At 48.4% G+C, this 25,099-nt stretch overlaps 1 protein-coding gene across 1 annotated transcript in view; it reads right to left on the reverse strand.

Moving 5' to 3' along the window:
- Nucleotides 1–25,099, reverse strand: part of RHBDF2 (rhomboid 5 homolog 2) — a 101,251-nt gene that overhangs the window by 50,529 nt on the left and 25,623 nt on the right. The window contains exon 2 of the mRNA XM_083147832.1: nucleotides 16,026–16,142. The gene's annotated coding sequence lies outside the window, so the exon portion shown is untranslated. The remainder of the gene's footprint in view (nucleotides 1–16,025; nucleotides 16,143–25,099) is intronic.

The raw sequence follows: 25,099 nt of genomic DNA on the forward strand, positions 1-25,099 counted from the left end.
AGTAAACAAAATAAAAAACACAACACTTCCTGTAAGTGAAGGCCCCATAAACTAACTTGATTTGGGATGATTTTACCAGTCTAAAAGGAAACAGGCAGAGAAATTGTGTCAGTGTGGTGTCCCCCCATGTACGGTGCATGGTCCCGTGCGTATCGGACCTGAGAAAGAGGTTGGACCATCATGCAGGTCCAAACTTGGACCTCCCTCCCGGCAGCGGGCCAGGGCGGGGGATCAGTGGTCGCCTGCGATCCATTACAAGTTAAAAGGACAACGTGTGGTGGATTGGATGTGACCCTGCCGCACGGAACAGTTTGGGGCAGCTCACGGGTGAACAGCTGGGCATACACTGCTGCGAGAAAATCGCAGTAGTGTATGCCCAGCTTTAGAGTCAGGCGGAAGATTTCAATAGACATGAAATGCTACTTCTAATAATGTTCCAAAATAGTGGGCAATATGTCATGTGACAGTATCTAGAAGAGATTCAGTATATAAGTCAGTATATACTAAAAAAAGAGATATATCAATACTACAAAAAGGGGATGAAAACAATTGTTAAAACCAACAAAACCAGAAGATGTGGCTCAATTTGTATAGATGTAATCGAACAGCCAGGTCTCCACATGCATAAACTTGTTCTGCAATGCATTACAGGAATGTGGCAGAGTATATGGCCTGTATATAATAAGCATATCACAATATCGCAGGAGCATTAAATTGAATAGTTTCACTAAAAAAATAAGGATATGTCAGGATACTGCCACATACTGTAACCATGCTATTATAAGGTCCTTATAACAATTCAAGTCAAACAATGTTCTGCGGCAAACACTACAGTAGAGGCATTAAATAGTGGTGTCTTTATATAGCATGGAATATTACATCCAGTTAGCCTAATAGTCTACAGAGTATAAGCATCCATGGTTATCGGTCTATTAAAAATAGGATTTTAATACCTACCGGTAAATCCTTTTCTCTGAGTTCTTATGGGATACAGGGAAGTCGTTCATAACGATGGGGAAAAGAGGGTTTCTGTAGGAGACAGGCACATATAAACTTTTATACAGGGTGTACTGGCTCCTCCCCTCTGCTCCCCTCCCATCTAGCCAGTTAATAGAAAACGGTGCCAAAGGAGAAGAATAAAATGAGAGGAATATGTGTAATATTTAACGTGGTGAGATTCATCCAGCACACCCAGACATAACTTCAACATACAGACCACTGTAGCGACCACAGAACACGTGGAAGTCTCAGGCCTTAAGAATATGTCAACTATTGACAACATTTGTAAACACTTTGTGTCCCAACTGGGACACTAGATAGGAAATGTCACCTAAGTGACAACATACACTCATGAACAGCTGAGGTACATGATGTAAAAGAGAAAAGTTACCTTGGTAACCTCTACCCTTGTGAGCCCAAGGAACACAGGGTAACGGGAGGACCCAGTATTGGTCCACGGCTCACCAGAGTGAGTAAGGCAGAACTCCGCACAGAGGCGGGAGCCCTGTATCCCATAAGAATTCCGAGAAAAGGATTTACCGGTAGGTATTAAAATCCTATTTTCGCTTACATTCTTATGGGATACAGGGGAGTAGTTTATAACGATGGGGATATACCAAAGAAATCAGAACGGGCGGGATTGTGCGGAGATTGCCGCAAGACCGCTTGCTCAAACTGAGTATCTTCAGTGGCCAAAGCATCAAATTTGTAAAACTTGACAAAAGTGTGTTGGCCTGACCATGTAGCGGCTCTACACAATTGTAAGGCCGACACTCCTCGGGCAGCCGCCCAGGAAGTCCCCACTGAACGAGTTGAGTGGCCTTTCACCCCAGCAGGCATAGGAAGCTTCGCCACCACATAAGCCTGTTTTATGGTTGCACAGATCCAGCGTGCAATAGACTGTTTTGAAGCCGGGTGCCCGATTTTTTGGGCATCATATAAGACAAAAAGTCCTTCAGTCTTACGAATTCTTGCCGTTCTCAGGATATACACACAGAGAACCCGAACCACATCCAAAGCTGTCGGAACCTCAGACTGAGGGCCACTAGCAGGAACCACAATTGGTTGGTTCACGTGGAATGCTGACACCACCTTGGGAAGAAAACTCGGATTAGTACGTAATTCTGCCCTGTCTTCATAGAAGATCAAATAAGGGCTCTTGCAGGTTAACGCCCCCAGCTCAGAGACCCGCCTAGCCGAGGCTAAGGCTAATAAGACCACCGCCTTCCATGTAAGATATTTTAAATCTATTTCCTTCAGCGGTTCGAACCAGGAGGATCGTAGGAACGTCAGAACGACATCCAAGTCCCATGGTGGAGTAGGGGCCACAAAAGGAGGCTGTATATGCAAGATGCTTTGCAGAAACGTCTGCACTTCAGGGATGTTAGCCAGCTTCTTTTGGAAAAAGACAGACAGTGCAGATACCTGCACTTTCAAGGAGCCTAAACGTAGGCCCAGATCCAAGCCAGATTGAAGGAATCTGAGGAATCTTTCAAGTTTAAACTCCGCCGGAGCAAACTTCCCTTGTTCACACCATCCTACATATCTCCTCCAGATATGGTGGTAATGTGCTGCCGTGACCGGCTTCCTAGCACTCGTCATGGTCTTGATGACTGATGCGTGAAATTCTTTCTCTGTTAGGATCTTGCATGAGCAGGTCTCTTTGCAGAGGTAGTCGCCACGAGTCCCTTTGAAGGCTTAGAAGATCTGGATACCACGTTCTTCGTGGCCAGTCCGGAGCCACTAGAATGACCTCAGCTCCGTCTCTCCTGATCTACCTTAGTAGCCGAGCCACTAGGGCAGTAATTTTCAACCAGTGTGCTGTGGCCACCTGTCAGGTGTGCCGCCAGGCTGCGTGTCACGGCGCATGCGCAGAAGGCCTCCAGTGGGGGACTGCGGATTCCGGTCGGAGTCATCTTTCAAACGTGCAACTTTTTTGGAATACCTGAGGCAGGTGCGTGCAATAACAAAGTAGGAGCATTTGTATGTGTTATTTGTAAGGGGGAGCTGGTGCGTGGAATCAGAAAGCAGGGGCATTTATATGTGTCATTTGTAAGGGGGAGCTGGTGCGTGCAATAACAAAGCAGGGGCATTTATGTGTGTCATTTCTAAGGGGGAGCTGGTGCGTGCAATCAGAAAGCAGGGGCATTTATATGTGTCATTTGTAAGGGGAGCTGGTGCGTGCAATAACAAAGCAGGGGCATTTATGTGTGTCATTTGTAAGGGGGAGCTGGTGCGTGCAATCAGAAAGCAAGGGCATTTATATGTGTCATTTGTAAGGGGAGCTGGTGCTTGGAATATCTAAGGAGGGGCAGGTATGTGGAATAACTAAGGGGGGGGGGGCAGGTGTGTGCAATTACAGTGGGGACTGTTGGTGTGCCTTGGCAATTTTTAAGTCTTGTCCGGTGTGCCGTGACCTGAAAAAGGTTGAAAATCACTGCACTAGGGGAATCGGTGGTAAGACCTATATCAGGCTGTGGAACACCAACAGTACCGAGAGGGCGTCCACTCACCCCGCCTGTGGATCTCTCGCCTTGGAGAAGTATCTGGACACCTTCCAATTGTGTCTTGATGCCATCATGTCTACTAGTGGGGTCCCCCACCGAGCCACCAGAGCACTGAACACCTGGTGGTGTAGACTCCATTCCCCGGGGTGAAGCTCATGGCGACTGAGAAAGTCGGCTTCCAGTTGTCCACCCCGGGTATGAAGATGGCAGACAGAGCCTGACAGTGACTCTCTGCCCAGGACAGGATCTTTGTTGCTTCCCGCATGCAGGACCTGCTTTTGGTCCCGCCCTGCCTGTTCAGAAGTGGCATTGTTTGATTGGATGCGGACCGCATGCCCGCTGAGGAGAGGGGCCGCCTCCAGGAGTGCATAATACACAGCACGTAACTCCAGGTTGTTGATATGGAGACGCGTTTCCCAGAGGGTCCATTTGCCCTGAAAGGACTGACCCATGGTTACAGCACCCCATCCCAGGAGGCTCGCATACGTGGTGACTAAGACCCAATTTTGGATGCCAATCCTTCGCCCTGCCAGCAGGTTGGGCATGTGGAGCCACCACTGGAGTGACAGTCTCGACCGAGACGACAACACAATCTTCTGATGCATCTGAAGGAGATCGAGCTGGAAGATCCTGCTGTGGAACCTCCCGAATTGGAGGGCCTCAAAAGAGGCCACCATCTTTCCTAGAAGGACGATGCACTGACACCTGGGGTGTTTTCAACAAGACTGTGACCAGCTGTTTAATGGCCACAATCTTCTCTTGTGGCAGGAACACTCTCATGAGAGCCGTGTCCAACACCATCCCCTGGAACAGGAGTCTCTGTGAAGGGATCAGAGAGGACTTTGATAAATTCAGGAGCCAACCGTGACCAGACAGGGTCTGCATGGTAATCTGTAAGGCCGCCTGTAATTCCTCTGACGACCGAGCCTTTACCAGCAGGTCGTCCAAGTATGGTATGACACAGATCCCTTGTTTCCTGAGAACCACCATCATCTCCGCCATCACCTTGGTGAATATGCGCGGGGCTGAGGACAGGCCAAACGGCAGTGCGCAGAACTGATAGCGATCGTTCAGCAGCGCAAACCTCAGGTATTTTTGATGAGGTGGCCAAATTGGGATGTGAAGGTAGGCGTCCTTCACATCCAAAGATGCCAAGAACTCCCCTTCCTCCAGTGCCGCTATCACGGCCCGCAAGGACTCCATCTTGAACTTGGTTACAGTCAAGAAAGGGTTTAGGGATTTTAGGTTCAGTATTGGGCGAACCGACCCGTCCGGTTTTGGGACAACAAATAAATTTGAATAATAACCCTGCCCCCTTTCTAGTGGAGGGACCGGGGTTACTCTGGCCTGCACCAGTTTTTGGATTGCTTGCTGCAATACCATTTGGTCCACTGGTGACACTGGAAGGCCTGATTTGAAAAACCTGTGAGGTGGTTGTATTGCAAACTCCAGCTTGTAGCCGTGCAAAATAAGACCCCGTACCCAAGAATTGAGGCACGAGGCTTCCCAAACATGGCCGAAGAACGCCAGTCTGGCTCCCACCTCGACTGGAGCGATTGGTGGAGCCCCACCGTCATGCTGCAGGTTTTACTCTGTGGTGGCCGAAGCAGAAGGCTTCCTGAATTTACCTCGGGAGCCTCTGGCTGCATTTGAACCACCCCTGGCTTTTGGGCGGAATTTGCCGGTCCGAAAGGACTGCTGGGCGTGGGAAGTTAAAGGACGCTTGGGCGCCTGTGGGGTCGATGGCAGGAAGGTGGACTTCGCTGCTGTGGCTTTTGAGATTAACTCATCTAAATCGCTGCCAAACAACCGTTTGCCTGCGAAGGGAAGGTTTTCTACACTCCGTTTGGAGTCAGCGTCAGCCATTTACTGCCGGAGCCAGAGGGATCTACGACCCGATACCGCCATGGCTCAGTTATGGCCGTTAATGGTGTCCAACTCTTTCTGCGCCTCACACAGAACCATAGCTGTGTCCTGAATATGGTATAATTTTTCAGACACCTGCGCCACTGTCACCCAGAAGGCCCTCCTGAACCTGGGAGGCCCATGCATATATAGACTTTGCCATATAACAACTTGCTAAAACTGGACGCTGGCACGCGCCACTAGCAGTAAAAATGGACTTAAGGGTATTTTCAACCTTTCTGTCCGTGGTGTCTTTCATAAAGGAAGACCCTGGCACTGAAAGCACCATCTTTTTTGTTAAACGAGACACAGAGGAATCCACCTCAGGTGGCTCCTCCCACACTTTCCGTCCCGCAGGATCAAATGGAAACGTGGCTTTAAATTTCTTAGCAACTTTAAACCTCATTTCTGGGTTTTTCCACGCTGACTTAAAAGTATTCTCCAAGTCAGTCTGCTCAGGGAAAACAACCTGCTGTTTTTTCTGAGTGGCAAAGAAAGAATCCCCTTCAGAGGACTCAGCTAAGGGAAGGTCAAGCACCTCCCTGATTGCCATAATTAATGGCTCTGTGCCCCGGAGCAGTGACTGTGAAGCATCAGGCTCCTCACCCCCCCATGTCTGCTTCTTCATTCTCATCCTCCTCCCCGTCCTCTGCGCCAGACTCAGGGGTTTGGGAGGATGCACCTCTCTTACGAGATACCCCAGGAGTAGGAGTTATTATATCAACTCTAGCAGAAAGGATAGCAAGCTCCCTTTGCACTCTCTGGGTCTGTGCTGCGGTAGCAGCTAACTGTGTAGTCACAGTTTCTAGCATGGATTTCATCCCTGCTGCCCAGGCAGGCTCCTGTGAGCTGTCCTGTGTGCTACTTTGCTGTTCTGTAAGCGGTGGGGGAACCCCACTACTTTGGGGGGACATGCATGGCCCACAAGTAACTTGTGAGGAAGAAGCTGGCACAAACTTATCACTGCACACCATACATGTAAAGGCCCCCATACACTAGCCGATTTTGGTCAGATTTCGGCCAGATCAGTCGGATCTGGCCGAAATCGGACCAAAATCGGCTAGTTTTGATGTCCCCTCAGATCCGATGCGCGGTCCCGTGCGCATCGGATCTGCGACGGGTGGTCGGACCTGCTGCACGTCCGACCACCCGACTTGGGACCTAGTGGGGCGCGCGGCGGTGGAGGGAGCAGGGGGGGGCTGGGGACGCTGCGGGGGACACAGGCGGCATAGAGCCGGGCAGGGGGAGCCGGGAGCTGTGAGCACTGAATAAAAAAAAAAGCCCATACAATGAATGGGCGGCCTGTGATTGGCTGAGCGCTCTCTCAGCCAGTCAGCAATTGGCTGAGAGAGCGCTCAGCCAATCACAGGCTGCCCATTCACTGTATAGGCTTTTTTTTCTAGCACTGACAGCTCCCGGCTCCCTCTGCCCGGCTCTATGCCGCCTGTGTCCCCCGCAGCGTCCCCAGCCCCCCCTGCTCCCACCAGCAGCTCTGCTCTGTAGCCCCCCCCCCCCCCCCCTGCTCCCCGGGTTTTTTTACATGTGATAAATCGAGACGATATATCACATGTAAAAAATGGCACATCAAGTGCCAATCTAATCAAGCTCCCCCGGGGAGCAGCCGGGGAAGCTCAGGGGGAAGTCGGGGGCGACTTGTCCTAAGGACAAGTCGCCCTAGTGTATGGGGGCCTTAAGTTACCTCACCATTGTGACAATCTCCCCTCACACACAGAGCAAACACAGTGGATATGCAGTGTGATTTAGACACAGATAATTACTATGTGTAGTACTATCTGACCAGTCTGTAGCTTAACAAGCTAGTGGGGTAGTGTACAGAGGGTAATGGAGGGGACCAATACACCAAACAACCTGAGCTCTCCAATTTTAAGAGCTGGTATACAGTACAGTAATATAACAGTACTTTACAGTGTATGCAGGCAAGTGCACAAGTACACAAGCGCTGAAAACCTGATGCTGTCTCTGCTAGCAGATTCCCTCTGTTCCACACTGCTGAGGAGTGTCTGGAGCAGTACAATTGCGTTTCCAGCAGCCAGGGAAGAAGCAGGAACAAAAAAGAGAGTAGCAGGAAGCAGGTTTTGGCGCCCTCACAGAACTATGGTCCCGCTCTGGGTAAGCTTCACCCAGCGTAATAGCGCCGGAGCTTACCTGCATTTTTATACTGAGACTGACATTGAAAAATGTCCAACCCATGGTAAACTGCCCTGGACAGTGCAGGAGGCAGTACCCTGTCCCAGTGTACGCAGGGGGTTGTGCGGTCCCTGTGCAGGGCACCGCCGATACTGCCGCCTCCATCTTGCCGGACAGTAACCCGGGGGCTCCAAGGCGGGGGACCCCGGGGTAGTACTCACCACACGACGTCTTCAGACTGGACTAGGGATGTGCGCGCTGCAGCGCAATGCCCGCGGTAACATCACCCACGCAGGACAGTGGTCCTGTGGCAGGGACAGCTCGGTACCATGAAGTGGCCTGCAGCTGAACCCTTCCCCCAGTCTCCCACGATGCAGGAGACTGGAGGAAGGGCTGTTGAGTCCAAAACAGCAGTCCCAAAATAATAAAGAAAATAAACAGAAGACAAACTCTCTGGAGCTCTTCCTGATGCATGCTTCTCCTTAGGCACATTTTCTTAAACTGGCTACATGGGAGGGGAACAGAGGGGAGGAGCCAGTACACCCTGTATAAAAGTTTATATGTGCCTGTCTCCTACGGAAACCCTCTTTTCCCCATCGTTATGAACGACTTCCCTGTATCCCATAAGAATGTAAGAGAAATCATTGTCTGCCTTAACCATATAAATCACAGTGGTATAAAGCAGAGAAAGCACCAGTTTTACCGTGAAGCCATATTGTTCCTACTTGTCACCCAGCAGTAGCTGTGTTTTTTGTTGCGGTTGTGATCAGGGAGGTAAGATACCGGCTATATCAGGACATCATCAAGACTCCATAAAACTTTAGTCATAGTCATAGTTAAAAAAACAAATAGTCTCAGTAAATCATGAGAGCAATAAAGATTGGTCTGTGACATTTGGATTCATTTTGTTTGCATTACTTTGTTCTTAACCAATTTTTGTTGGATTAATATAATGGGCCCTACACACGGGGTGGTGGGAGCTTTGTGCTGAGCTATCTAGCACTCATAACAGCTTAACAAAATACAGTTAAGCCAAATGCACACTAGAGGATAAAATGAAATATCTTTCAGAAAGCCCATTCTGAAAGATATATTTTACTCTATGTTCTAGTATGTACACTTGATGCGTGCCCCCTCCATCGTCCAGCATTTCTGGACAAGGGAGGTCCTTGTTAACGATGGCCATGCTGCAGCACGGCCATTGCTTACCTCGAAGTAGGTGTGTTGCATAGTGTGTATGGAGCATAAGAGTGCATACACACTAGACAATGTATGGACTGAAAGACATTGGTGACCAATTTCCTTTGAACTTACTCAGTGTCCTGGACAAACGATATTGTGCATACTCACTGAACAACATGATGAATGATCTACAGATGGAGCCGGCTTTAACTTTGCAGGGGCGCCAGTCCCCGCCAGCGGGCAGCTACCGCCAGGGGGGTGCGCGCGCACTAGATGCCCGCACGCCCCATGGCAATGGAGCCTGCCACCAGTCCCCGCTGCCTCCCCCGCTGGTCCCCCTCGCCGACCCCCCCATGAACTGGACAGAGTCTCCCTGAAGCGGAGACGGGCAGGGAGACTCTGCCCAGCCGCCGTGAGACGCACGCACGTCCCAGTCCCTATGGCTCGCCAGTGAAAAGGATCTGGCGGGCGCCCGGCAAAGATTACACAGGCTACATCTGTAGCTAGACTGCATAGCTTTTTGTGAAAAAAAATCTGAAATTGACCTGCCTGCAGAGTCAACGTACAACCCTGATGAACGAGTGGCGGGTCAATGCATTGTCCTTCGTAGCATACACACTTTCAGAAGGGCCAAAATGATCAATATTGGTCAAAAAATTGTCTAGTGTGTATGCACCTTAAGATTCTCCATCTGCTTTACATGTTTACACAAACTTGGAGACTAAAATGTGTTAAAGACAGCGCTGTTGGAATTAGAGCAGATGCAGTTTAATTTGTACAATATTGATTAAAAAACACTGTAAACCGGCCACTGGCAAAATATTAAAAATACACTTCTATCAATTAATATCACAATGCAAAAAACTAATCTCAAATTGAATCATAATGTAAGCCTCTTAAGCAGCAATTTATTTAAATACAGTCCAGTTAGTAATGATAATTAGCTCCCAACTGATTAGTAACCCAAAGTAATGAGCAAACAATATGGTTAGACACACATACTGCAGCAATAAGCAAGGAATGTTTGTTCGGGTTGGGATTATTGTGTCGACACCACTAGGTCGACATGCAGCAATGTCGACAGGGGTCAAGGTCGACACGCGCATTAGGTCAACATGGGCTAGATCGACATTTTTTTTTTCTTTTTTACCCGTATGTCGACACACCGCATCGCTCGCTACACTCGGCACACCATGCCCTAGTGGATGGTAGGGCATGAAATACCGCCTGTCGGCACAAAAAAACAGTGAAAAACCCCATGTCAACCTTTTTACTGTCGACCTAATGCTTGTGTCGACCTAGACCCATTTCAACCTTGCCCCATGTTCACCCAATGCTTGTCTACCTAGTTGTTGTAGACCTAATGACCGTATCCCGTTTGTTTCTTCACACAAAGCAATAAGCAAGGAAGGTTAATGCCTTAAAGCAGTGGTTCCCAAACTGTGCGCCTAGGCTCCGGGGTGCCTCGGAGCACTTGCTGCCTCAGGTTGGTGGTCCAGAACCAATTCAAATTATTTATGCCCAGTGAAATAGGCAAAATCAGTGCTTGTAGTTTCCAAATATAAAATATGTGGCTAAAACAGAAGTGAATCATATTCCTCGCCACATTTAAGGATAACATTTAAATCGCTTATTAAATGTAATGTAATATTTCTTTCTGAAACTCTCAGTAACAAACTTTTGGCCAAGGGGTGCCTTGACAAATTTTCGGATACTCATAGGGTGCTGTGATTCAAAAAGTTTGGGCACCACTGCCATTAAGCGCAGCTGGTACTGTAGATACTCTCACAACTGAGAGTAAATGATCACAGTTCTGTCGCAACTGGTCATTTGAGGACTGGTGGAAAATAAGCAGGAGTATATTTCCTTATGTTAAGCGCAGCTCTGTGTAGGTAAAGATAACAATTTACTCACAGTGTATTGGAGCTGGTTGTTGCTTTGTGCAATGGTTATTGGGTCAGTTACTATTGGTTAGTTGTGAAGCTTTAATTAGGGGCTCAGTCCATTAGTATGGCTAGTCTGTTAGTACGGCTCTTTAAATAAAAGTGATAATGCCAGAGGCTCTGCTGTTCTCGGTCATCCAAATGTGTGCGGCTTATCCTTTTTAGGCAGCCTTATATGGAATGTAATCATGGGACACAGGGTTCCTCTGGCCAGCAGGTAGGTGATTAGGGGCCTGTATAATGTGTGTCGCTATACAAGGCCGTCCACCCCCACTGTCGGCGCCAGGCAGGGGGAAAGCTGCTCAGTGTGTATGCACTGAGCGGCTTTCCCCCCAGCGATGAAAGCGATCATCGCTGTCCATACACGCTGGACATACTCGCCCAGTGTGTATGGACCTTAAGACTGGTTAGAAGTGTGAAGTTATGCTGGGTACACACCAAAACGATTTTGGCACAATCCCATCAATCTGGATCCAATTCAGACTGATTGGATGCAGATTGGATGCAGATTTGGTCAAAATCGTTTGGTTGGATTTGAATTGGATCCGAATCCGATCCTACCTGCTGCAGGTAGGATCTGTAAAAGATCCATTCATCTGAATACAGAGGGGATCAAATCGTATGCAAATCGTATGTAAATCGTATGCAAATCGTACGATACGATTTGCATCCAATCCAAATCGTTTTGGTGTGTACCCAGCATTACTCTGATTACTATGCAGCACAATGCCAAATCTTCAACCAGTCACTTAAACATGCATCATTTGGAAACTGTATATATGGAGAAAAGTGTAGGTCTAACTGGTGTATGACCTGTGAAATGAAATGGTCTTCTAAGTCATCTTTGTAGCAGTTTGCTGTTCCTCTCCCAGTTTTAAGCCTCTTACCCGGGTGTTTCTGTTAATTACAGTTTCAACCTACATGTGTTTGGTATGATTGCTTAACCAAACACCTGAATATAATCCTACAAGCTCCCAGACTTTGTGCCAACAAAACAGAGGATGTTGTATATTCCTAGGCCTAATTCACAAATGGGTGCCATGTTGAGGTTATACGCAGTGGAGCAATTTTTTATTGCAACTGCACATATAATACGTGTAAGTAGCACTGCACATCGCAGTACGGATTTCATCTCTAAGTGATTGACAGGATGGGTTTAAGGAAGGTAACAGGGTATGGTGACTCAAAGGCAGACATGCAGTGTTTCAGCCTGCGACTAATCTCGTATGCAGAAAAAGATCTCTTGCATCCTGCTGCATGACCACACAGAAACAGGGAAGGTCGGTTTGAATTGGATGGTTGTGCCTTCATACACCAGTGGAGGGTCTCCGACACCTTCAGTGGGCATCAGTACAGAATACCAGCTGTGCTTATGTGGCACCCCAGTGAAGGGTGCCCGCCTATGCCCCAATGGAGCCTTTTCATTGCCGGCCAACGCTGCCAGCAAATACCTGCCTTGCGAGCAGGGCTGTGAGGGGTTAAACAGCCCAGCTCCCTTCACGTGAAGGGAGCCTGACACCCCCCTGATTGGCTGCCCTGGAGTGTGTGAAGACAGGAAGCTGAGAGGTCAGGGGTCAGCCAGCAGAGCGGGAGGAAACTTGCTGCAGTGGAGAGAAGTCAGAGAGGAGAGAAGTCAGAGATTGTGCACGGAGAGCTTGGCAGTCTAAAGACCTGCAGAGAGGGCAGAGGTCAGCCCAGTGTGATAAGCAGTGCACTGAAGAGAGAACCTGGCTGTGGACTGACAGCTGAGAGGGAGTCTGGAAGACCCAAGGCACCCCACACTGGAGAAGAAGCAGCAGCAGCAGCCATCACAGAAGGGGCCTGATTCGAGACCAGCAGGAGCTGGCATCTGCAGCTGAAAACTAAGGTACAGGAGCACCCCTACCCTCAGGCTGGCCCGCATCCCATGGTGGCCCACCTTACACAGCTATTGACATGCCTCATCCCTTGCAAGGGGAGATTAGGATACAGAGACACACAGCGCCCCCTGCCTGACGCAGAGGCAACAGCACCCGTGGGGTTCCCACTGCCAAGACCAGTCCTTTATTCTGGTTAACCGCTGTTAACCCCTGTGACCTGTTACACATACAACACAGGAGGTCACCCCAAGGATGGCCTGCCTGTCCCTCACTGAGGACCGTTTTACCCTTTCCTGGGAGTTATAGATAAGTGTGCACACTGTTAGGGCCTAATTCAGAGTGAGGATTTGTGCGTCGTGGGACTGTTATTGCCCTCAGGAACTCTGTATGGTATCTGAGACTGCAGTTACAGGGTGTGCAGCGCCACCCAGTGGACAATCTGATTTATAGCAGTACAGGTGTAGTGAAGCATTTTAGTGTCACATTATTGTCTTTAATATTTCTCTCCTTAATAGTACTTTCTTTAAATGTCTTTGTCTTATTGATTGATGTTTGCATATATGTAGGAGTATATCACAGCGACTAGTGCAGTTGTTTTTCTTTAATAAATATTTGTCGCTGCTAGCCGTAGTAGCCTCGTCTTTTGTGGGTTCTCCTTGGGTTGTGCCGTTCCCTGCCACAGGTTCTCCGGAAGAAGCCGTGAGGAATCCAGAAGCTGCCGCCGTAATCAGCTCCAGATTCAGGTACCATCTTACACCACACCGTTACAGTGAGTCTGTCACACCTACATCTCCGAATCCGGCCCTATACGTGCTGCAGTATTTTACTCATCTAGCTCTGGAAAAGCCTCTTTCCACGGAGACAAAAACAAATAAGAGTTTACTCATTTTGCTCATTAGAAATATTAGAAGTGTTGCAGTATAACACATATGTAAGCATCCTGTGGGAAGTGCAATGGCTGTGTGTTATGGGAATACATTACTGCTTACATACTACACAGAGCTGGCTCTCTGCTTATAACAACTATTCCCTGTTGTCAGAACAATATTAATAGCCTCACATTTATTTGTATTTAAAGGAGGACTAAAAGCTGCACTTCAATTACCCATTACTTTTCGTATGAATGGAAGGACTCATCACAGGATAGCAGGGAGATTTCATGTTCTGGTTTGTCCATTTCCCCCCTCCCCCCCATGCCTCCCTCTTGTACAATTACATTTTTATGCAAACCCCAAGAAAAATAGCTGCATGATATAGCACAGGATTTTTTTCTTCAACACTACCTGGGAGTGCAAGAACTTGTCTTTGTGTAATGGATTATGGAGCTTTTCCCCCTTTCTATAATTAAGATTACTTACAAATGCACAATGACGCATATATTAGGACCTTTGCAGCACGATGTGTATTTGTATCAAGCTTTGGGGAGAAATAAAGTGGGGAGCTGCAATTATATAGGCAGTGCTTGATACACGACAGGAGCTGATTGGCTGGTATCTCATTCCAAGTTTTGATACATCTCCATGTACACGTATCTGTAATAAATCTGCACTGTTTTGTAAAGGCGCCCACACACTGCTGCAATGTCCCGCAGCAGTGTATGGGCACCCAATACCCTGCCAGCCTCCCGGGACCTTCCAGGTCAGCATGAACGCATGCGATCCCTCACAATTTGTTGAGAGGGATCCCATGCGACCCTGCTCCCCGCCAGGAGGGAGGTTCGGACAGCCAGCCGATCCAACCACCTGCTCGGGTCTGATGCACATGGGACCGCATATTGGACTCGACAGCATGTCAGAGATAGCCGATTTGGTCTGATTTAACGGCCCGATTGGTCACAATCAGCCGAAATCATACCAAATCGGCTTAGTGTATGGGGGTCTTAACACTCTAATGTAATTTCTATAGTTTAACAGACAAAGGCTGATTATCCAGCACGTGTCAGGAATCATGGTCTTACAGTGCACCCAAATTGGGGGACCACATTAGGATGTTTGCAGCTTCTGCATAGTACCGGATGAGTACTTTGCATCTATGCTAACAGGATCACCCCCCAGTGAACCTTTTAGCATTGGTAACTTACCACTGCTAATAGGATATACCCCATAGTCCCTAATAAACGTACTGTGTGTGCAGTCAGATACTTGCATTTAAAACGTGTCCCATCATTATGGGGCAACCTGTGTAACAGGTGCATCTCAACTGCAATTACTTTGTATTCTGGAAATACAGTGAACTTCAACTATATCAAAATTGTGACCACTCGGTGGGATTGAATAATGGAGCTAATAAAATCCAAACTTACATAATATGGATCTAAGAAAATATTTTGCTATCAAAACAGAAGCATCACATCTTGTGATTCTGTGATTTGCCCATGGAAGGATTTCATTTTACCATAGCAGATCCAATTAAATGGCAACTCCCAATCAAGTAAAACACAGTGGGGAAGCCATTTTGAAATGCTAAACTATCATCATGAGAATGTAGCCAATCAAACCACAGGGAGCCAGTGAATATTGTCGATGTCAATAAATACTGGCTCAACCCCAGCAGTGTTGCTGGTTTATGGTAAATGGACTTGCTATTTTATTTGAATTATTGATCATACACACTGCCTCACCAGTATACTTTCATAATGTATAATAGCAGAAAAATAAGCCTCACACTATACTTTAATAAGGTGTCCAATATATTGTACAAACGGGGAGGTTGGAAGACATGCATTCACAATAGGTTTAAAAAACAAAACAAAAAAAACAACACATTGTTTCAATACTCATGAGAACAGCAAAACAATTCTCTAGGAACCTGTGACATCAGTGAAGCATTCGACAGGCTCAACCGTGTCTAGGTGATGAGTACACAAAAAAAAAACCCTTCACTGGCAAGATCATAATAGGGTCCTTGAAACACTCAAGGTTCAGGTTACAGTAAGTGGGAAATGAACACTTAACTAGGATATTGCACTTATAAGGAGGTTTACACAAGAGTGCAATGAATCAGAAAAGTATATGAAACTATGACAATACAGAGAAGTGAGCATGAGAGTCTTCAGTGGAATAGATAGAAGGAAGGAAAAAGAGGAAACCAGGATTTCGAAGCGAGAGCGGAGGGCCTGATATGCAGAATAAAAGGCTGTTCTGTAACCACCAACTTACTACATTTCCTGTTCTCTATGTGAACTACCTTAAATACCACCACCAGGAGACCATTGCATAAACCCATACTTATTTCACAAAGAGAAAAGAGCACTGTTAAAAATGATTTTCTTATTATTATTATAACACAGGAGAGAAAAAAAAAAGTAACTTCCTGCGTTAAAAGATGGAGAGAGCGAGGCAACAACAGATTATAAAATCAAACTTAACATGCAGATGTCATGTTATACACAGCAGGTTCAGGGAGAACAGCTGTCCTACAATGTAAACCACCTATCTGAAAATGCTTTTAAGAGAGGAAAAGAAAACCCTGGGAAAGAGTACCTGCAGGTCAGATTTGCTAGGGTTCATCCAGCTGGTCACCAGAGGGCTTGCTCAACAGCAGATATCAGTTATTTCAGTCCTGCCCCAGCTGTTCAGGCCTTTTCCAGCAGCCACATCCTAAACAAAGAAAGGGCAAAAAAAATTGTATTAAATAGCATAGGAAACATGCAAAAAAAAAAACCAGTGTTGAAGAAAGGGCATGAAACAGGGTGACCGGAGCGTTGGATGATTTATGGTTTAATGGAAGGTCAGCAGGGGTAGAGACTACATTATACATACATGAAATACCCAGCTAATGTCTCACCGACACAAAATTGAAAAGAAACAGGATAATTTACTTGGCAGTGAAATCCTATGCTCTCCTGTAAGCTCTATCCCCGACTGTAACACTTACAGGTCTGGATGAGCAGTCACAACACCAAGCGTTCCCCAGGAGTAGGATATCTGCACTGCTGGGTAGATAATGGCCGCTGCCTCGTGCGCTCCGCAGCCTCTCTAGGAGGAAGAAGGCGGAAGTATCGTGGCAGGCAGCCATCACCTGCAGCTGCACTAGGCTCTGTCCCCTCTGTGTAAAAGGCGCACTATTTAAAAGTGCCATTTTTGCGGCTGGTATACTTACCCCTGCCTTGCTGTTGGATGCGGCAAAGGCTGTGATGGTCTGCGAGGCGTGCAACGGGGACCGGACCCGCCAGCCAACAGCGCCCACAGTGCAGGGAGGTAGGGGCAGTGGAACTACCTGCCTGTCCTCCTGCTGATTGGAGGTGTTAAAATTAAAAATCCCAAGAGTGAGCATAACATGCTCCCAGCTCCCACAGGGCACAAACTAAGACTGCCTGGGAGAGGAAGTAGAAGGGGAGTTAGTCACTGTTAATTATTCTGGTACTTGTTTCCTAGCACAGCGCCCGTCGCAGGTGATCGCATACCTTAACTTAAGGTATGCGATGGACGCGACCGACGCGATTTCAGGGCTATTTTTAGCCTTTTCCCAGACAACTAAAAAATTGCGTCCATCGCATTCCTTAAGTTAAGGCATACGATGCGACCGACGTGATTTTACATAGGGAACAATGTTAAATGGGCAAATGGACCAGAGTTTTCATTGTATACCCACCCTTATGGGTATTTTACATGTGAAATGCCCCCCCCCCCCCATTGTTAACGCCACCCCACGATGAACGCCAACCCGAAGCGTGGTGAGCCCGCGTGGGGCGGCGGTACGCCTCCTCCGACCTTTTCATACCCCCACTATCCACACCGGCGTGGAGTTGATTTTATATAGTGTGGCGAGCGCAGCGAGCCACCGAGCCCGAAGGGTGGAGAGCGCAGCGAGCCCCGCAAGGGGATGCGTAATACCTGTGAAGTAATGCGCGTCCCGTCGCCACACTTCGGGCTTGGTGGCTCGCTGCGCTTGCAACACTATATTAAATCAACTCCACGCCGACGTGGATAGTGGGGGTATGAGGTATAAGGTCGGAGGACGCGTACCGCTGCGCTCGCCACGCTTCGGGTTGGCGCTCATCGTGGGGTGGCGTTAACAATGGGGGGGCCATTTGACCCATCAGGGTGGGTATACAATGAAAATTGGGGTCTGGGGGGCATTTAACATTGGGCCCAATGTAAAATCGGGTCTCAGGGACCATTTCTACATTGGTTCCGATGTAAAAATCGCATCGCATGCGATTTGGTTGCATGTGATGCGATTTTTTTAGGACCCGATGGATAAAATCAAAATCGCAGGCGCCGTGCTAGGAAACAAGTACCTTATTCTAAAAATAGGATTTTAATACCTACCGGTAAATCCTTTTCACTGAATTCAGATGGGGTACTGAGGTCTTATAACCTTGGGGATTAGAGGGTATCCGACAGGAGACAGGCACATAACATTTTCTTCAACCAGGGTGTGCTGGCTCCTCCCCTCTATATCCCCCTACTAGCCAGTTAAGAAACTGTGCCCGAAGGAAGGATAACGTATGTGAGGTAGGAACTAATCATTAGGATAAACGTGGTGAGATTTGCGCCAGCACACCACAACACACACAACAACTCTCTCAACTAAAACGTAGTTAACCCCGTCATTGTGTAACTTAGTACATAACTGTATTTTTTTTTTCTTTATTATGGAGCACTATAGTCACCAAAACTCAGCTGCTCCTAACAGGTCAATGGACCTATAACTTATTAAAAACCAGACTTTGCAAATAGCAAAAAAGGTAACAACAGGATAGTAACCTGTGCAACAGAGCCCCGCACTGAGGCGGGCGCTCAGTACCCCATCTGAATTCAGTGAAAAGGATTTACCGGTAGGTATTAAAATCCTATTTTCACCTTCATTCAGGATGGGGTACTGAGGTCTTATAACCTTGGGGAGGTCCCAAAGCTACCAGAAAGGGCGGGAACGTGCGGAGCCTGTTGCAACACCGCCTGCCCAAACTGGGTATCATCCCTGGCCACAGTGTCAAACTTGTAAAATTTGACGAAGGTATGTTGACCAGACCAGGTGGCAGCTCTACATAGCTGCAAAGCTGACACACCCCGAGCAGCCGCCCAGGATGCTCCTACGGCTCTAGTGGAGTGCGCTCTCACAGATGCCGGTATAGTCAGATGTGCTGACACATATGATTGCTGTATAGTAGAACGAATCCATCTAGCAATTGATTGCTTCGATGCTGGGCATCCCTTCTTTTGTGCGTCATATAACACAAAAAGACACTCCGTCTTACGGATCCTTGATGTTCTTTTCACGTAGATCTGTAGGATTCTAGCCACATCAAGTGACTCAGGAATATCCTTATGACCTGAGCAAGAAGGAACCACAATCGGCTGGTTCATATGGAACGCCGAGACCACTTTTGGCAGGAACTGCTGTCTCGTCCTAAGTTCCGCCCTGTCTTGATGGAAAATCAAGTAAGGGCTCTTGCAAGAGAGAGCGCCAAGCTCAGAAACTCTTCTGGCCGAGGCCAGAGCCAGTAGTGTCACCGTCTTCCAGGTGAGGTATTTTAAATCTATGGAGTCCACTGGTTCAAACCAGGCTGACTGCAGAAACTCTAGGACCACATCTAGGTCCCAGGGCGCCGTTGGCGCCACAAACGGAGGCTGTATCCTTAAGACTCCTTGTAGAAAAGTCTGAACCTCAGGGTAGACCGCCAACTTTTTCTGAAAAAATACAGAAAGAGCCGATATTTGGACCTTTAAAGACCCCAGCCGGAGTCCCTTCTCAAGGCCCACCTGCAGAAAAAGCAGGAAACGGTCCAATTTGAAATCTGCTGGTGGAAAACTCATGTGTTCGCACCAGGACACATATCTACGCCAGATCTTATGGTAGTGTGCGGCTGTCACTGCCTTTCTGGCCCGGGTCATGGTGTTTATGACCGAGGAAGGAAATCTTTTTTGAGCTAAGATGTTCCGCTCAATCTCCAGGCCGTCAAACGAAGACGCCCTAAGTCCTGGTAGACGAAGGGGCCTTGTACCAGAAGGTCTCTTCTTAGAGGCAGCCGCCACGGGTCTTCTATCAGCATGTTTTGCAGACTTGCGTACCATGCTCTCCTGGGCCAATCCGGTGCTATTAGGATTGCCTGCACCCGCTGATGCCTGATCCTCTGTAGTACTCTCCCCAAAAGTGGGAGGGGCGGGAATATGTATACTAGGTCGTATGCCCAATCCGCTGTCAGAGCATCTGTTGCCTCTGCTTGAGGATCTCTTGTCCTTGAACAATACCTTACCACCTTGTGGTTTGTCCTTGAGGCCATTAAATCTATCTGTGGGAGCCCCCACAGATCTACAATGCTTCCAAATACTTGAGGATGCAGACTCCATTCTCCGGGGTGGAGGTCGTGACGACTCAGGAAGTCCGCCTCCCAATTGTCCACCCCGGGTATAAAGATGGCAGATATTGCCACCGCATGTGTCTCTGCCCACGTCAGAATCTTGAAGGCTTCTCTCATGCACGCTCTGCTCTTCGTGCCGCCCTGGCGGTTTATATATGCAACAGTCGTTGCATTGTCTGACTGGACTTGTATTGCCTGCTGTTCCAGGAGGGAGTGAGCCTCTAGAAGAGCATATTGTACTGCCCTCAGCTCCAAGATGTTTATGTGGAGCTGAGTCTCCAAGAAGGACCACCTGCCCTGGAAACGTCTTTCTTGCACCACCGCCCCCCAGCCATGGAGGCTGGCATCTGTGGTCAGCAAGATCCAGTTCTGGATCCCGAATATCCTCCCTGCCAGGAGATTTGGCGTATGTAGCCACCACTGTAAAGACTGCCTTGCCTTGACAGACAGGCGAATTAACCTGTGCATGTGGATGTGGGAGCCCGACCACTTGCTCAGCAGGTCCCACTGGAAGGTTCGAGAGTGAAGTCTCCCGAACTGCAGAGCCTCGAAAGAGGCTACCATCGTTCCCATCAGTCTGATGCAGAGGTAGACCGAGACTCTTTCTGGGGCTAGCACCTCCCCCAACAGCTGTTGCAACGCTGTAATCTTCTCCCTTGGAAGAAATATCCTTTTTTCCACCGTGTCCAAAATCATCCCCAGAAACTGGAGGCGTTGGGACGGAATCAGTGATGACTTTTGTATATTGAGGATCCATCCGTGTTGGGACAGGAGCTGCTTTGTCATCTCTATGGCCCTCAGCAACTTGGACACTGATACTGCTTTTAGCAACAAGTCGTCCAAATATGGGATGATGTTTATCCCTTGAGTCCTTAGTAAGGACATCATCTCCGCCATCACTTTGGTGAAGACTCGTGGGGCTGTTGAGAGCCCAAACGGTAGGGCTTGGAACTGAAATTGTTCGTCCAGGATTGCAAACCTCAGGAAGGTTTGGTGTGGGGCCCACACCGGTATGTGGAGGTACGCGTCCTTCACATCGATGGACGCTAGATATTCTCCCTCCTCCAATCCTGCAATCACTGCTCTCAGGGATTCCATCTGGAATTTGAACACCCTCAAGTATGGGTTCAAGGATTTTAAGTTTAGGATGGGTCGAACCGACCCGTCCGGTTTTGGAACCAGAAATAGGTTTGAAAAGTAACCCTTGTTCCTTTCTGCAGCTGGTACTGGTATGATGACCTGAGCTAGGACCAGCTTTTGTACCGCTTGTCTGAGGAGTCTGCGATCCTCGGCTGCTGCAGGGAGTCCTGACCTGAAATATCTCTGGGGGGGGGGGTTCTTTCGAACTCCAGCCTGTAACCGTGTGAAATAATGGCCCTGACCCAAGGGTCTAGGGCGGATGCATCCCACACGTGACTGAAGAACCTCAGTCTTGCCCCCACCGCGGGAAAATCCCGAGGTGGGAGTGGCCCGTCATGCAGCGGGCTTAGGCGTAGCTGCGCCTGTGCCACGTTCTCTTGTGGCAGCCGTTGCTGCCTTCCTAGGCTTACCTCTGGCGCCTCTATTGGCGGAGGAGCCTCCCCTGGCCCTGGACCGAAATTTAGAGGTCCGAAAGGACTGCTGTGTATTCCCTGTTGAAGGGCGTCTTACCGGGGTGGAGGCTGATGGGAGGAATGTGGACTTACCAGCCGTAGCCTTTGATATCAGATCATCCAGTTCACTCCCAAAGAGTCTATCCCCTGTGAAGGGTAGGCTCTCCACACTGCGCTTTGAGTCCGCGTCAGCGACCCATTGCCGCAACCATAGGGCCCTGCGGGCCGACACAGCCATGGCCGAGTTGCGGGCATTAATTGCACCCAACTCCTTCTGTGCCTCGCACATCATCCTTGCTGTGTCCTGTATGTGACGTAGCTTTTCAGCTACCGTAGGCACATCCATATCACCTAACAGGCCCTCTTGTATCTGGCCTGTCCATGTGAAGATGGCTTTTGCCATCCAACAACTAGCAAGCACCGGGCGTTGGGAAGCCCCACTGGCTGTATACATAGCCTTTAAAGTGCTATCTAGTTTCCTATCTACCACGTCCTTTAAGGTAGAGGTACCTGGGACTGGGAGCACCACCTTCTTTGAGAGGCGGGACACCGAAGCGTCTACAACAGGTGGTTCCTCCCACACCTTTCTACCCGTGGGGTCAAAAGGAAAGGTGGATTTAAAACGTTTGGACAATGTAAAACGTTTCTCTGGATTTTTCCAGGCAGCTTTGAACACCTCTTCTAAATCAGACTGTTCAGGAAAGACTATGTCCTGCCTTCTGTGTGACACAAAGAATGGGTCACCCTCAACTGGTGTGGCTAGAGGTAAATCTAGTACTTCTCTAACAGCAAGGACTAAGTTTTCAGTACCCTGAATGTTAGACTGAGACGCCTGTGAATCTACAATATCATCATCTGCGTCACCATCGCCATCACCATTGCCATCACCATCATCCATATCGGAGTCAGGTGCCACGGCCTCAAGTGTCCTCTTGCGGGACACCCCTGGTAAGGGTGTAAGAATATCCACCCTTGCTGACAGGACCTTTAAGTCCTGTTGGACTTGCTTTGTCTGTAAATTATTTGTGGCCAGCTGTGATGAGACAGTCTCTAACATGGCTTTCATACCAGTAGCCCATGAAGGTTCCTGGGAGTCAGCCTGCGAGCTACTGCGCTGCGGAGACATGCTACTGAGCTGAGGTGACATACACTGATCACAAGCGACTTGTGAGGTAGTGCTGGGAGCAAACTTGTTGCTGCAAATCATGCAAGTTATCTTTCTCACCATTGTTGGAGAGATAATACCCCCTCTACACACTGCAATCACGCTGAACACACACACAGTGAATGTACAGTAGGATATATGTAGCTAACACTCTATGTGCAGGATCACATATATCTATATGACAGTGTAAAGTCTGCTTAATTAGCAGTGGGGGACTCAGAGTAAAATGGAGGACACCAGCACCCTGTAGCCTGGGCTATCGATTTGATAGACCGGCGTTTAAGCACAAACACAATATAACAATACTGTGTGCTGCTATCTGTGGCTTAAGCACACAGGAAGCGCTATCAAGCGCTATACTTGCTGTCTCTGCTGAACGATCTCTCTCCCTTCAAGGCTGCGCTGAGGAGTGATCTCCGCTCTGCTGTAATGGCGCCAAACAGCATGAGAAGAAGCAGGAAGCAGTGTACAGGCGCGCTCAGGTCCCGCTCTGAGCTAAGCCCCGCCCCTTGTAATGGCGTCTGGGCTATACTGATATTTATACTGGCGCCTGGTAATCCTTTTAAAAAGGATTTCCTCACATAGCGGTATATGCCCTGGTGGTCCAGTAGCAATGCCTGGCATCCAGTGTCAGCGTGGCTGCAGTGTTAAAACATCTGCGCGCGATCCCTGTGCAGGGTCACCGCGCCGCCATTGCCGTTATGCCGCACTCAAATCCGGCATCCCCACTGAGGGGACCCGGTTAACACTCACCACCGACGTATTCAGGCTGAGCCAGGGGTGTGCGGCAGCTGGGGGTGTGCTCGCTGCAGCGCAATGCCCGCGGTAACAGCACCCTCTCAGGTCGGTGGACCTGCAGCAGGGATCAGCTCGGTTCCTTAAGAGGCCTGCAGCAGTCCCTACCCCGGCTTCCCTCGTCGCAGGGAAGCTGTTAAGCCCAAATAGCAACCCAAAAATAATAAACTAAAATAAATTGAAGAAAAACTCTCTGGAACTCCAGGAGTGTGCATCCTCTCCTGAGGGCACATTTTCTAAAACTGGCTAGTAGGGGGATATAGAGGGGAGGAGCCAGCACACCCTGGTTGAAGAAAATGTTATGTGCCTGTCTCCTGTCGGATACCCTCTAATCCCCAAGGTTATAAGACCTCAGTACCCCATCCTGAATGAAGGTGAAAAGTGTCCATGCTCCCTGTGGTCGTGCTTCTATTTCCCCCCTGTATCTCTCCAGTGTCACCTAGTGGAGGAGAGAGAAATAATTGTTTTTCCAGGAAGAACTCAATGCGAGAAAAGCCAGGGGGCAACATTATTTGGTCTAATTTTATATTTAATTAAGCAATGTACAGTATAACCGTGGAGCGGAACGCAATGCCAAAACAAACGCAGTTCAGCGATTATCTGTCAACTGCATATGCGTTTACATTGTTTGCACTAAAGTACCGTAGTGATGCTGCTCACAGGTAATGGTCACTGTTGTGCGGAAACCGCTAATCAGTGATTTGTGCACAACTGCACATGGATGCCCACTGCAGTGCGCATGCACGAGGGCTTAAATTGTTGTCATATTCTGGAAAACGTGATGGTGGGGGCGGCAATGCAGTGTTGGTGGGCATGGTCCGGACAACGTAGGCATGTCCAGACCGTTTTAGCGTCAGTCCGTAGTGGCTGCGTGAAGTAGCATTTCTTTAATGCTTTCGCGTTTCTGCGCTACGGCTGCAAATATTTTACAATCGCATCACAAGGAGGGACTCTTCATGTGAGAAAGCAGCTGTAGTTTTGGCTTTTTTTTTTAGCAGAACTGCAACTGAAGTTGAATTAGGCCCAATATTCTGTAATCAACAGTAAATATTTAAATATGGTCATTAGACTTCAAAGTACTATTTTCCATGGCAGTTGCAGAAAAATACCGCTTTGACACAGCAAATGCCGGGCCACACCCGGGATTAGGACATGGGTCTCATCCCCGGAGACACAGCATTTGTGGTCTGAATTCCGCTTCCGACCCGGCTTATTTCCGGGTCGGTCACATCACATGGGGCGGAGCTGAGAGGCGGCACGTCATCCGGGGGGTGGAGAGGAGGCAGCACTTGGAGCTGACAGTGCTGCCTCCTCCATACTGTGAACGGGACCCGTGTCGCTCGACCCAGGCTACCCATACACACTGCACTTAACACGGGTCAGAACAGTGTTCAACCCTGGTCGTTACCAGGGTTGAACTCCCGTGTTGGTGGCCCTTTCACCTCGACCTGTGTTGGGGCCGCAAGGACACAGCAATATCCCGGGTTTAGAGTGTGGACTGAAAGCGGTATAATTCTGGGAGGATACTGTATTAGAATGTTAATGTGGTTATTTTTTTCATTATCCATCCAATTACTTATTTTACACTTCTTGCCAGCGTGACATAACAGACTTCTGTCTTCTGCATGGGAGAAGCAATTTTTTTAGCAGAATTACACAATTATATTACATATGATTCCAATAGGATTGGCATACCAA

This window comes from Crinia signifera, chromosome 6 (assembly GCF_055691185.1).
Source record: "Crinia signifera chromosome 6, ASM5569118v1, whole genome shotgun sequence".
Lineage (NCBI taxonomy): Eukaryota > Metazoa > Chordata > Amphibia > Anura > Myobatrachidae > Crinia > Crinia signifera.